This window comes from Biomphalaria glabrata, chromosome 13, assembly GCF_947242115.1.
Source record: "Biomphalaria glabrata chromosome 13, xgBioGlab47.1, whole genome shotgun sequence".
Classification (NCBI taxonomy): Eukaryota; Metazoa; Mollusca; class Gastropoda; family Planorbidae; genus Biomphalaria; species Biomphalaria glabrata.
In genome coordinates, this window is record NC_074723.1 from 16,958,036 (window position 1) to 16,971,435 (window position 13,400).

Here is a 13,400-nt window from a genome sequence, read left to right on the forward strand (position 1 = left end):
TAAAATTAACAACAACTTCTTTAAAAAAAATGAACACAACTGTATTAACAGTTTCGTTGTAGACCTGTGTGTCAGATTCCCCACTTGTTAAGTATTTTTTTCGAAGTCTGAAATCTCGTGATTTTTCTTAGCGTGGAGAGTATAAATAACCTCAGTGAGTGTGTTAGTGTGTACCAAATGTTAAATTTGGATTTTCTCGATTGAGAGATTGTTTTCTTTTTGTGTTTCTGGATCAGTGGATGTGAATTTGATATGGAGTATTAATAAAAGTATTTCTTTAATCGGATTATTGACTGATTACAACTGGATTGTGCTTCGCGAGAAGTCTGCCATTAGAGTGATAACAGCGACCGGAGAGAATCGGTGAGTTATTTTTTTTTTTAAAGTTTCAGTCCCACGTCTTAACAGTATATGAGTATATTATACTATATACACAGCTTTTACCTTCAATATAGCTGTAATAGGAAACAATAGTGAAATCTTGAAAAATTCATTCAAAGAAAACACTAAAGACCTCACGATGTGACTCGTCTTTCACAGAACTCCCACCAATTTTGCTTCTCTTTTTCTAAGTTCAAGACTGACCTCCTCATCATAATATCGTCCACCATAACAACCAAAGTATTCATCTAGTTACACTCATGATTACTTCAGAAACACGGACACACACTCCATAGAGAGTGAGGGAAAGAGAGAGATAAAGAAAGAGAGGAGAGAACGAGAGAGAGAAAGAGAGAGAGAGAAAGAGAGAGAGAGAGAAACAGAGAGAGAGAAACAGAGAGGACGTGAGGGGCTAGAATGAGTACGTCTATAAAAAAAGAAACCAGCAAGACTTGTCAGTGAAAAGAGATCCGATTTAAGTTATTCACAATTACAAATTAAGAAAACCGTTGGCTATCATCCATTACTATTGTGTCCAAGTTAGACTGAACCCTTGTACCCGTGTCAGTCCAATGGCTGTGTCAGAACAGTGTTGTCATCGTCATAATGCGTTGCTCTGTGCCGCCATAAAGTTATGGTTGTCTTTTGGGGCTGTTCTATGTTACCATAAAGTTATGGTCGTCTTTTGGGGCTGTTCTATGTTACCATAAAGTTATGGTTGTCTTTTGGGGCTGTTCTATGTTACCATAAAGTTATGGTCGTCATTAGGGGCTGTTCTATGTTACCATAAAGTTATGGTCGTCATTAGGGGCTGTTCTATGTTACCATAAAGTTATGGTTGTCTTTTGGGGCTGTTCTATGTTACCATAAAGTTATGGTCGTCATTAGGGGCTGTTCTATGTTACCATAAAGTTATGGTCGTCATTAGGGGCTGTTCTATGTTACCATAAAGTTATGGTTGTCTTTTGGGGTTGGTTTGTGTTGTGGTGATGTTGTGGCTGTCGTTTGGTACTGGTCTGTGTTGTGGTGATGTTGTGGCTGTTGTTTGGTACTGGTCTGTGTTGTGGTGATGTTGTGGCTGTTGTTTGGTACTGGTCTGTGTTGTGGTGATGTTGTGGCTGTTGTTTGGTACTGGTCTGTGTTGTGGTGATGTTGTGGCTGTTGTTTGGTACTGGTCTGTGTTGTGGTGATGTTGTGATGTTGTGGCTGTTGTTTGGTACTGGTCTGTGTTGTGGTGATGTTGTGGCTGTTGTTTGGTACTGGTCTGTGTTGTGGTGATGTTGTGGCTGTTGTTTGGTACTGGTCTGTGTTGTGGTGATGTTGTGGCTGTTGTTTGGTACTGGTCTGTGTTGTGGTGATGTTGTGGCTGTTGTTTGGTACTGGTCTGTGTTGTGGTGATGTTGTGGCTGTTGTTTGGTACTGGTCTGTGTTGTGGTGATGTTGTGGCTGTTGTTTGGTACTGGTCTGTGTTGTGGTGATGTTGTGGCTGTTGTTTGGTACTGGTCTGTGTTGTGGTGATGTACACTTAGTACTTCTTATTGTTGCATTTAATTTTAATTTTGCATGTTATATGTCGGACTAATTGCATTGTACATAATCATTTCCCATAACTTAACAAGTTCATGTGCTATTTTATATCACCAAGCAAACATTGTAATCGGAAACGACTCAAGGTAGACAACTTCAGTTATTCATCAGGACTACAGATTTTCCCGGGTTATTCCCCTTTCAATTAAGCATTTCCAAGCGGCCGAACTAGATCTTATAACCCATCCACGATTACCACTGTACGTATGGGGGTATTGTGTCTAATGTCAAAGTTATCGATTCTAGCTCTTGAACGATGCAGATAAGCAGAACCAATTCAGGTCTGGTTGGGGAGATATTGGAAGATATTAAATACTCCGTCTGCCTTATAGATTAACATAACAACTGATTCATTATGTGTAGCAACACTCTCCCGCCACCTTCCCTTTCATTCTCTCCTTCCCTATTTATTGAATTATGCCCCTTCTATTAGTTCTGTTTGAATAATAACAATGATAATAATAAAACAGTAAGTCTGCTGTTCTTAACAACAGTGTGTGTGTGTGTGTCCTAGTGTAGAACGTCAAAACCAAATAAGAAAAAGGGGGAGTGGGGTGCTAGGCAGCATTTTGTGTTCTCCTATGTATTATAGTGGGACTTCTTTTGTTACGTCAAAAATACAAAAATTAATCTTTTACTTATGTTTCTGATATTTACAAGAGGGAGGAGGTTGTTTGGTTGTTTTGACAATATGACCAGAAAAATGTTTAAATGTATTATGTTTGTTTCCAGACATAAGGCAGTTCGTAAATTTCAATACATAAAAGCAATTTGCATAAACAGTTTAAAAAATCTACAAAATGCAGTCTTAATTGAATATAAGGTTAATGCAATGGTTTTTATTATTTTACTTATTGCTGAATTTCGTGATGACTGATCAAGAATTAGAAATGACTTGATGATCTTCAGAAACACCTTCTAAGGGTTCTTCTTGCTGGTCTACAGAGGACAGATGTTTCGAAAACACACTTTGAAAGTAAAGATTTTTTTTTAGGGAAGGAAGCCTTGGTAAATTTGAAAATGATAGCAGCCTTTCTATTAGAGTTCTTCATCTATAGCAAAAAAAAAGCTGTTGAGGCTTCCGCGCGGTGTTGATTCATGAAATATAACTAGATCTAAGTCTGAGTGGAAGTAATACTGTACTCAAACTACTTCAATAACACCGGCGAAAGGCAGAAACAATCAAAATATGTAGTCGACGCTGATGTTGGTCAACAAATATATTTAAAAATCACGAAGGGAATCGTCCGATGTCAGCTATGTCCGTAAACTACTTCTTATTCTTTCTAGGATAGGAAAAGCGTCTTGTCTCTATCAAATCCTAGAGAGTTCTTGTTTTTTAAAGATCTGTCACGTCACTTGTCGCTAAGTAAAACTTTCCCCTTATTCCCGAAACAAATAACTAAATCCTAATCATGGCATAACAACTCCAAAAAAAAAACCAACTGATAACAAACTATAAACATCGAGCTATTTAGTGTATCGGTGTATAGAAAATATGAAGTGTTTACTAAATATACAGTTTAGGAGGAGTACGGTAAATGTAGTGCACTTTTTTCTCAGCGCAAAATTCAATTTCTAAGTTGTTGTTTTTTTATGTATCACAAACTTATTTCCTTAGTTAGTTCACGACATTGATAAAGCGTCCTTGAAATTGATTATAGTCTGTAATGAACCGGGAAAATCCCGCACTATAGGATGGGAAGAATCGAGTGATTTGAAGATCACGGATGTCTGAGCCTAGTGGTTGTAGTGGTTGATGACGAAGAATGGCCACAGTGTGTCTTCTTACATCGAGGTATGACTTCCAAACAATGCTAAGCCAAAACAAATGACGTCGCCTTTAGAAAACTCGGCGTTAGTCGTTTGTAATCCTCCCGGTTTTCTTTTTCTTTTACACCAATTGCTAGAATACAAAGAAGACCTACAAATACTGTCTCTATATTCCTAACAAATCAGAGAAGGCTACGAATTTAGTTTTCATTAAACTTTTTAATTCTAAACCACAAAAAGTCTGTATTGTTGTTGAAACACTACTTGTGTATAGAATTGACAAATGCACCAATCAGCTATTCCCTTATTATAAACATTATTTTATTAAATATTGGTTAATTTTTTTTATTGATTATGTGTCGTTACCAACAATGAATAATTGTGTAAAGTTTTGACTTGATCAGAGTATGAAAAGCTGGAGAAATAACGTGTTCACAATTCGTACAAGACAGACTGACTGATAGACTTGTTATAATCTTGGCACAAAAAAAAAACTATTTTAAATCACTATTTCATACGCATTTCATACCAAACATAGGCGATCCGGCCATACCTATTTGCGCCAGGGGGTGTATTGGAGACCTCAGCAAACACAACTCCTAGTTTCCGTAGGGAATTCGAGTTCCTTTTCAATAAGGTGGCTAAGCTATACATGACAGTCACCATCATCTCCATAAATAGACCTAATTCAATAATTACGATAGTAAACAAGTGTAGACATGATTAAAGCAAGAAGGCTTTATTAAAAAATGTATGACCTGTTTCTATTCAAAAATATATGACCTGTTTCTATTCAAAACTATATGACCTGTTTCCACTACTGTTTCTATTTCAACTGTTGAAGGGTTTTAAAGTCTGACGCTAGTGTCATACATTCAAACATATATTTGTGACTGTTTGGGGTGAGCTGGTCAATGAGATTGGATGCCAAGGCCTGAAAGGAATGAATCTGTTTTCAGTATGAGAAGATTAAGATTAAGATGAATGCTTAAGATTCAGTATCATTCAATAATTGATTATCTGGTGTGAAGGTGCTAACGACAAATTGGGATTTGAAAAAGGGAGATAATGTATTGAGAAATACCGTGAGTGCTAGTGGAGAGAGATTGCCTTTCCTCTATTACTCCATCCCCCCCCCTTTTTTTTGTTTTTTACAAACTATTGTTTTCATTTTAGTTACGGCTAGAAATATTTAAAAGTAAAAACAAAAAAAAAAAAACAACAAAAGACTTGGAAAACACATTTGCAAATTATTAGTCATAAAGAGGCCATATTAAACCTATGATAATATATAGAGATATAAAAGAGCCTGTATTGGAAGTGAAAGCACATGCGGCAATATAAACAACCATACAGGCTAGTGCAGATAAGCGCACTTTTAGTAACCAGACTAGAAAAAGATGTTGACATTAGGAGAAAGACTTCCGCCCAAGTTGAGAGCCGAAGTGAAAAGACTGTGCCTAAGAAAGATGATGTTTTATGAACTTGTGATGTCGTGTAAATAAAGATATATGTGCCTCGTTGAGTTGCCTCACTTAAGTTATTGCAGAATTACACTATAATAAATTATATCTGTGATACTATCGTAATTGAATTGAAACGTACATTAGATTATATTATACGGACAGAGGCGTAGTGAGCAAAACGTGCTCGCGGGGCAAAAAACTTTGTAGCCGTCCTCCCCCCCAATCATTTTCAATGACGTCACATAGAAAATATAGGCTTATAAATAAAAAGTAATACTATAATACAAATAACCTTAAAATGTATTACCTAACAAAAATATCTAAACTAATTTTACTTTTTTAGCACCCCTCTGCGCACTGGACATCTTGGGCCCCCCTGCCCCCTCTCACTACGCCTCTGTATTCAGTGTGAAAAGCGCCTCTTGTCTAGCTTTGAACAAATACAATTATAACAGCTTTGGTTTACTTTGCCCAGCCACTGGTCTTTATTTGCTTATAGTCTGAATCCAATCCCATTATGAAAGAGGCTCTAGTACAGTGATTCCCAAAGTGGTCTATATAGACCCCCAGGGGTCTACGAAGACTTTCAAGGGGTCTACGAAAGTGAAAAAGTAAATTGGGGGTCTATGAGATGTCCGTGGGGGTCTACGAAAGTGGATTTCATTTAAGCAAGTCATGACTTTAATTTTCACACCCGTTATTTAACTATTTCATACACTTATGAATGATTTGTACCTCAGTTATAAATATTTATCCTACTATTCAGAAGTAAAACAGTTGTATTTAATTTTAATACTAATTTAAATAGTTAATTTTGTTTACATGTAACATGTTTAACAAAAAGAAATCTAGATTTTACAGCGTTGATTATTTATTCTCTCGTCAAATAAGCGGTTGTCTAAGTGCCTTCTTATGACCATATGGAACCAATTACAGTGGAGGATTACTTGAAACTATGTCGAGCTGATAAAAATATAAAGGTGTGAAAACATTTCGAAAACTCAAAGATTAAGTTCAGAATAGATTCACAAAATATCCCTTCAACATCATATAGAGATGATGGTGATTTGTGAGCGTCTTACAAGATCTATTTACTTATAGCCAAATATGGAGAACACTATATAAAACATTGATTTTACCAGCCGTTGAAGTAGTTTTAATATATTTTATACAAACCTACATCTGATATTAATAAACGAATTTCTTTAAGCAACACTAAAGTTCAAGGGCGTATCGGTGGGATGAGCATAAAACTGAAAACTACCTAATGGTCTTCAGCTCCATATTTTTCCCCAGGGCTGACCCATGAAACCTTTCCCATGTTTGGGTATAGCAGCAAAGCAGCAGTAGTTTAAATTATGTTTTCCTTCGGCTAGGTGGGTAGCCAGTCCCTCCTGCCCGAAGCTTACTTCTGTTTAGGCGCCAGTAACTCACCTTTGACCCTTCTCCTGTTAGTGAAAACAGTTCCGCGGGCCCTAGTTTTGAGCCAGACGTGAAAGATCAAGAAATACACGAGAAACTCTTTGCAAAAACTGTTATAATAATACTTAAGAGAAATTAATTAATTAATATTTAATGTTTGAAGGAATACTTCATAGAACAACAAATTCCTATATGAAACCATATCCGCAGAAACGGATGAAGAAAATGCAAAGAAAACAAACATTTCCAATGTGTTTAGTGATTCCAGCAATACATATTAATTGTTATTTTTATTGGTTTATATTTGAATTTTATCTGTAAAAAAAGATAATCTCTCTAACTTAAATTACCTTTTCACTCTTCGACTCACTGCAGTTAGAACAGTTTAAAAAATTCGTTAATGAATGGGCAAAAATGCAATATAAGTTAAGCAGGGGTCTACCGAAAACCAGAAAACATGGCAAGGGGTCTACGAGACAAAAAAGTTTGGGAACCACTGCTCTAGTAGCATATAGTTTGAAACCAAGGGCTGATATGTCACTGCTATTCAATAAATTTATATATTGTATATTTGTACATTTTGTGACAGGCATATCTTGGACAGAGATTTATGTCAAAAGTTGATGGTATAAAGGAAATGATTTATCGTTTGTCAGATGTATTGTTCATAAGTGTGTGTGTGTGTGTAGAGTGGAGAAAAAATCTTGTATTAACAATGACAGAAAACGTCAATGTTGCGTGTTGTTACTGGTCGTTGGCCCATAGTACCAAAACTGCTGGTAGACAACTGAACCGTTGTAGGCATAATATATCGTAACTAATACAACTTCAAATTAATTGAATAACTTCCTTGTGAACGATACTTAATTGAGCTTGTTTAATACTATTGACAAAAGTCAAGTTGATATATAAAAAAAAAATACAATTGCAGTAGATTTTAGTAATAATTTCTTCTTAAAATCTAACTCACTACATTAGCACAACTTTTCAGTCTCACGTTCTGGAGTCGTCTCCCTTAAGACCAAATAATGACCTTGCCACCTATGTTGCATCATTCACAACCAATCGCTAACCTCTTTTCACCGTCACCATAGAAACACACACACGTACACCATAACATTGCGTTAGTTGTATCAAAATATGAAGTTCATTGCTGAGACTTCATTGCCTTCATGGTCATTTGAAAATCTACAATCTTATTTCAATTGCCTCATCATTGATTATTTAAGTAGTCAATGGCATTGCGTAAAGGTCTAGGGCTAGGCCACTTGGATTTTCACGAATGTTTACTAGTTCGAGTCCAACACAACCAGCTCAACTGAAATGTAAGTTTATAAATATGAATTGAGACTAAGACAACCACATCCTTAAACATCAACAAATGACGTACTTATATTTAGACATCCACATCTTTTAACACCAACAAATGATGTACTTATATGCTGCAGCTACACATCCCAATACTTCAACACCAACAAATGATGTACTTATATGCTGCAGCTACACATCCCAATACTTCAACACCAACAAATGATGTACTTATATGCTGCAGCTACACATCCCAATACTTCAACACCAACAAATGATGTACTTATATGCTGCAGCTACACATCCCAATAGTTCAAAGCCAACAAATGATGTACTTATATGCTGCAGCTACACATCCCAATAGTTCATAGCCAACAAATGATGTACTTATATGCTGCAGCTACACATCCCAATAGTTCAAAGCCAACAAATGATGTACTTATATGCTGCAGCTACACATCCCAATAGTTCAAAGCCAACAAATGATGTACTTATATGCTGCAGCTATACATCCAAATACTTCAAAACCAATAACAAATGCTGCTCCTAAATGCAAGACTTTAAAAGACCCCAGCATTAACAGATCCGATACTTGGTTGCTGAACATAAAGGACTCGAATACAAACAAACTAATAATGAGATTCGATTCTTGACATTGAAGAGTAAATAAACTAAAGAGCATATTTTTAGAAGCTAGAAATTCAATGATTTTATCACCATATATAATTTTCCACAGTAAAAGTCCAGTCATACTACTTATGTTACATGATTTAAAATTAAAGAATGTGAAATAATAATTATAGCATTACATTCTAGCGAACCTCATGGAAAATAATTATTTGATGAAATGTTTATAAAAAAATAGCATTCTCAAGATGCACGAAGCCGCTTCAAGAAAATGCTATTTTTTATTTTTTTATTATTTTTTAAATATTTTTTTTAAACGTTATCTATTTCCATTACTCTTATTTTTGCATTTTGTTTTTGTCAGAATTAATTGAATAAAGTAATTGAAATGTACAGAGCGAGCCAAATATTTTTCTTCTGATTATTTCCCTTGTATCAAGATGGCGTAAAAAAAAAAAAATTTCGAAGCGTCAGATTGCTGCAGATTGGACGAGATTAAAACGTAAGCTTGTTGTCAAGTTAACCATTAACCCATATAGGTAATTTATAATCCAGTTTATTCTTCTCTACTATACCAATTTTCATTCAAGCATTAGCCAGTTTTAGCTTTAATCTCTGAATAACTTTTGATTACATAAAACAGACTTCGTTAAAAGAGTCTCGAAAGCTGAAAATGTGAATTGTTATTTCAACCTATGGAAGAAACCCGAGTACTTTGATATTCCATAAGAGTATTTAATGTTTTGAGTCAGTGACTTGCTCGGGCCTGTTCATAAACAATACTAAGGAAAATATTATCCGTTTCTGAGGCCTCCCTCAAAAGTATAAATTGTCTCCAATTTTAGCCTCTTAAATTTATATTTTTGTTGCTACATTACAAAATATTTGCTAAGCTACCAACGAGCGTTGTGACAGAGCAACGCTAGACATTAGGACGGAGAGAAATGTAAGTTAGGGATTTACAGATCGTCCTCAGTCAAGCCGTCTTTAATAAGTACCTGACATACTTTGTGGAAGTAAAGGTTATAGGTACCTGACATACTTTGTAGAAGTAAAGGTTTTAGGTCCCTGACATACTTTGTAGAAGTAAAGGTTATAGGTACCTGACATACTTTGTAGAAGTAAAGGTCATAGGTCCCTGACATACTTTGTGGAAGTAAAGGTTATAGGTCCCTGACATACTTTGTGGAAGTAAAGGTCATAGGTCCCTGACATACTTTGTAAAAGTAAAGGTTATAGGTACCTGACATACTTTGTGGAAGTTAAGGTTATAGGTCCCTGACATGCTTTGTGAAAGTAAAGGTTATAGGTACCTGATATACTTTGTGGAAGTAAAGGTTATAGGTACTTGACATACTTTGTGGAACTAAAGGATATAGGTACCTGACATACTTTGTGAAAGTAAAGGTTATAGGTACCTGACATACTTTGTGGAAGTAAAGGATATAGGTACCTGACATACTTTGTGGAAGTAAAGGTTATAGGTACTTGACATACTTTGTGGAAGTAAAGGATATAGGTACCTGACATACTTTGTGGAAGTAAAGGTTATAGGTACCTGACATACTTTGTGGAAGTAAAGGATATAGGTCCCTGACATACTTTGTGGAAGTAAAGGCTATAGGTACCTGACATACTTTGTGGAAGTAAAGGTCATAGGTACCTGACATACTTTGTGGAAGTAAAGGCTATAGGTACCTGACATACTTTGTGGAAGTAAAGGTCATAGGTACCTGACATACTTTGTGGAAGTAAAGGTCATAGGTCTCTGACATACTTTGTGGAAGTAAAGGTCATAGGTCCCTGACATACTTTGTAGAAGTAAAGGTTATAGGTCTCTGACATACTTTGTGGAAGTAAAGGTCATAGGTCCCTGACATACTTTTTGGAAGTAAAGGTCATAGGTCCCTGACATAGTTTGTGGAAGTAAAGGTCATAGGTACCTGACATACTTTGTGGAAGTAAAGGTCATAGGTACCTGACATACTTTGTGGAAGTAAAGGTTATAGGTACCTGACATACTTTGTGAAAGTAAAGGTTATAGAACCCTGGCATACTTTGTGGAAGTAAAGGTCATAGGTACCTGACATACTTTGTGGAAGTAAAGGTTATAGGTCCCTGACATACTTTGTGGAAGTAAAGGTTATAGGTCTGACATACTTTGTGGAAGTAAAGGTCATAGGTCTCTGACATACTTTGTGGAAGTAAAGGTCATAGGTCCCTGACATACTTTATAGAAGTAAAGGTTATAGGTCTCTGAGATACTTTGTGGAAGTAAAGGTCATAGGTCCCTGACATACTTTTTGGAAGTAAAGGTCATAGGTCCCTGACATAGTTTGTGGAAGTAAAGGTCATAGGTCCCTGACATATTTTATGAAAGTGGAAGTAAAAGGGGTTTGGTGGTTGTGCCGGCCACTTGACACACTCGTTAACCGTAGGCCATTCAAACACAAGACCATAACTTGACCTTCTTTTTTAAGTCACAATCAATACCTACTATATAAAATCAAATACTTTCGCCCTATCTACTGATCACCTTTTTTTAGGTTGTTTATGTACATAATACATTCCAATCATTTTGACTTGAAATCTGTCCAGAATATATCTACACAAGATCTAAGACGCAGCACTGTGGGAAGCCCTGACATTGTAGAATATAAAAAAAAAATGAAAATGTCACCAAAAATGTGTCAAGTCTGTGACATTTCCCCAGCAATGACCTGTTTGTTTTGTTTTTTTCTTGTTTTTTTTCTGTTTTTCCTACTTTATAAAAGTCAATAATTACCCTAATTTTTTTCCTTCTGTAAACTCTAATGAGACGGTCTAGTGTTCTTGGCACAAGCTCTTTCAAAGCAAGATATGAGAAATACCTTATAATATATATATATGTATTATATACACATAAACAGATAGAATGATAGATAGATAGATAGATGGATAGATAATTAGATGGATAGATTATTAGAAAGATTATTAGATAGATAGATTGATAGATAGATACATAGATAGATAGATAGATAGATAGGATAGGGTAGATAGGATAGATATATAGATAATTAGAAAGATAGATAGATAGATTAGATAGATAGATAAATAGATAGATAGAAAGATAAGATAGTTAGATAGATAGATAGATAGATAGATAAGAGATGGATTAGATAGTTAGATTAGATAAAGATAGATAAGATAGAAAGATAGATAAGATAGATAGATAAGATAGATAGATAAAATAGATAGATATTATAGATAGATAAGATAGATAAGATAGATATATACTATAGATAGATAAGATAGATAGATAAGATAGATAGATAAGATAGATAGATAGATAGATAGATAGATAGATAGATAGATAGATAGATAGATAAATAGATAGATAGATTAGATAGTTAGATAGATAAGATAGTTAGATAGATAAGATAGAGAGATAAGATAGATAAGATAGAAAGATCGATAGATAAGTTAGATAGATAGATACGATAGATAAGATAGATAAGATAGATAAGATAGATAAGATAGATAGATAAGATAGATAGATAGATAGATAGATAGATAGATAAGATAGATAGATAGATAATATAGATAGATAGATAAGATAGATAGATAAGATAGATAGATAAGATAGATAGATAAGATAGATAGATAAGATAGATAGATAGATAAGATAGCTAGATAAGATAGATAGATAAGATATATAGATTAGATAGATAAGATAGATAGATAAGATAGATAGATAAGATAGATAGATAAGATAGATAGATAAGATAGATAGAGAAGATAGATAGATAAGATAGATAGATAGATAGATTTTGGTATCTTTGTTTCTCTGAAAAAGTTTCCCCTATTCGTTCTAATATCTGTTGTTGTTTTTTTTTGTTTTTTTTTAACTTTAAAAAAATATTTAGTAAAAAAAAATGTACACTCAATCCTGTCTTAGAACAATGATCTCAAGCTGGTCATCTCCTTTCAGATCTTTTGATAATTTTCCAAAATATTTCATCTTTCCAGAGAAATTAGGGGAACAGCATTCAAGAGTCAAACGACCTGGCATATCTTGTTAGGAAAATGTCAGCAGTCCATTAACCCGTAAGCCTGGTCTTAATCAATGAGCGGGTCTTTTTGGAAAATCCCCAGTGCTCTGTTACTTCCTGGGGCCGTGTGATCTATATTTAGTTCCCTTCTCTTTATGATCTCTCCAATTCAATGTGATGGGTGAGCACATCTCTGGAGAATAAATGTTCAAGGGATAGATCCAAGTGTTCGCTAGGCAATACCTTCTGCGTTCGCTTTCTGTCAATAATTAATGAAGTCATTAGTTTAAGCACGTACCGTGTTTACTGGACTTATCTATATCCTATTATATCCTTGTATCCTTATATCCTTGTGTCACCTTCACATTGAAAGCAAATTTCGTAAAACGGGTTTATATAATAGGATGTGAGAACGAACGTTTTGAAATAATCACACCATATAAACTTACTTAGCATTTCTATAGATAACTGCGCTTTAGAATCTCTTAATGAATTATATATATATATATATATATATATATATATATATATATATATATATATATATATATATATATATATATATATATATATATATATATATATATATATATATATGTTATGAGCATCAGACAATGTCCTAAGAATACTTAGACTCTATAGTAAGGGAAATCTTCTAAAACAGTTTTGTCTTTGACTTATCTTCCATTATATGTTCTTACAAAAGGTTGACAAGTCTCATTATCGATAATAGGTTGTTAAGAATGTTTTCAAGTTAAAAACTATGTAAATGTGTTTTTTTTTAAAGATTGCTGTCTTCACATTT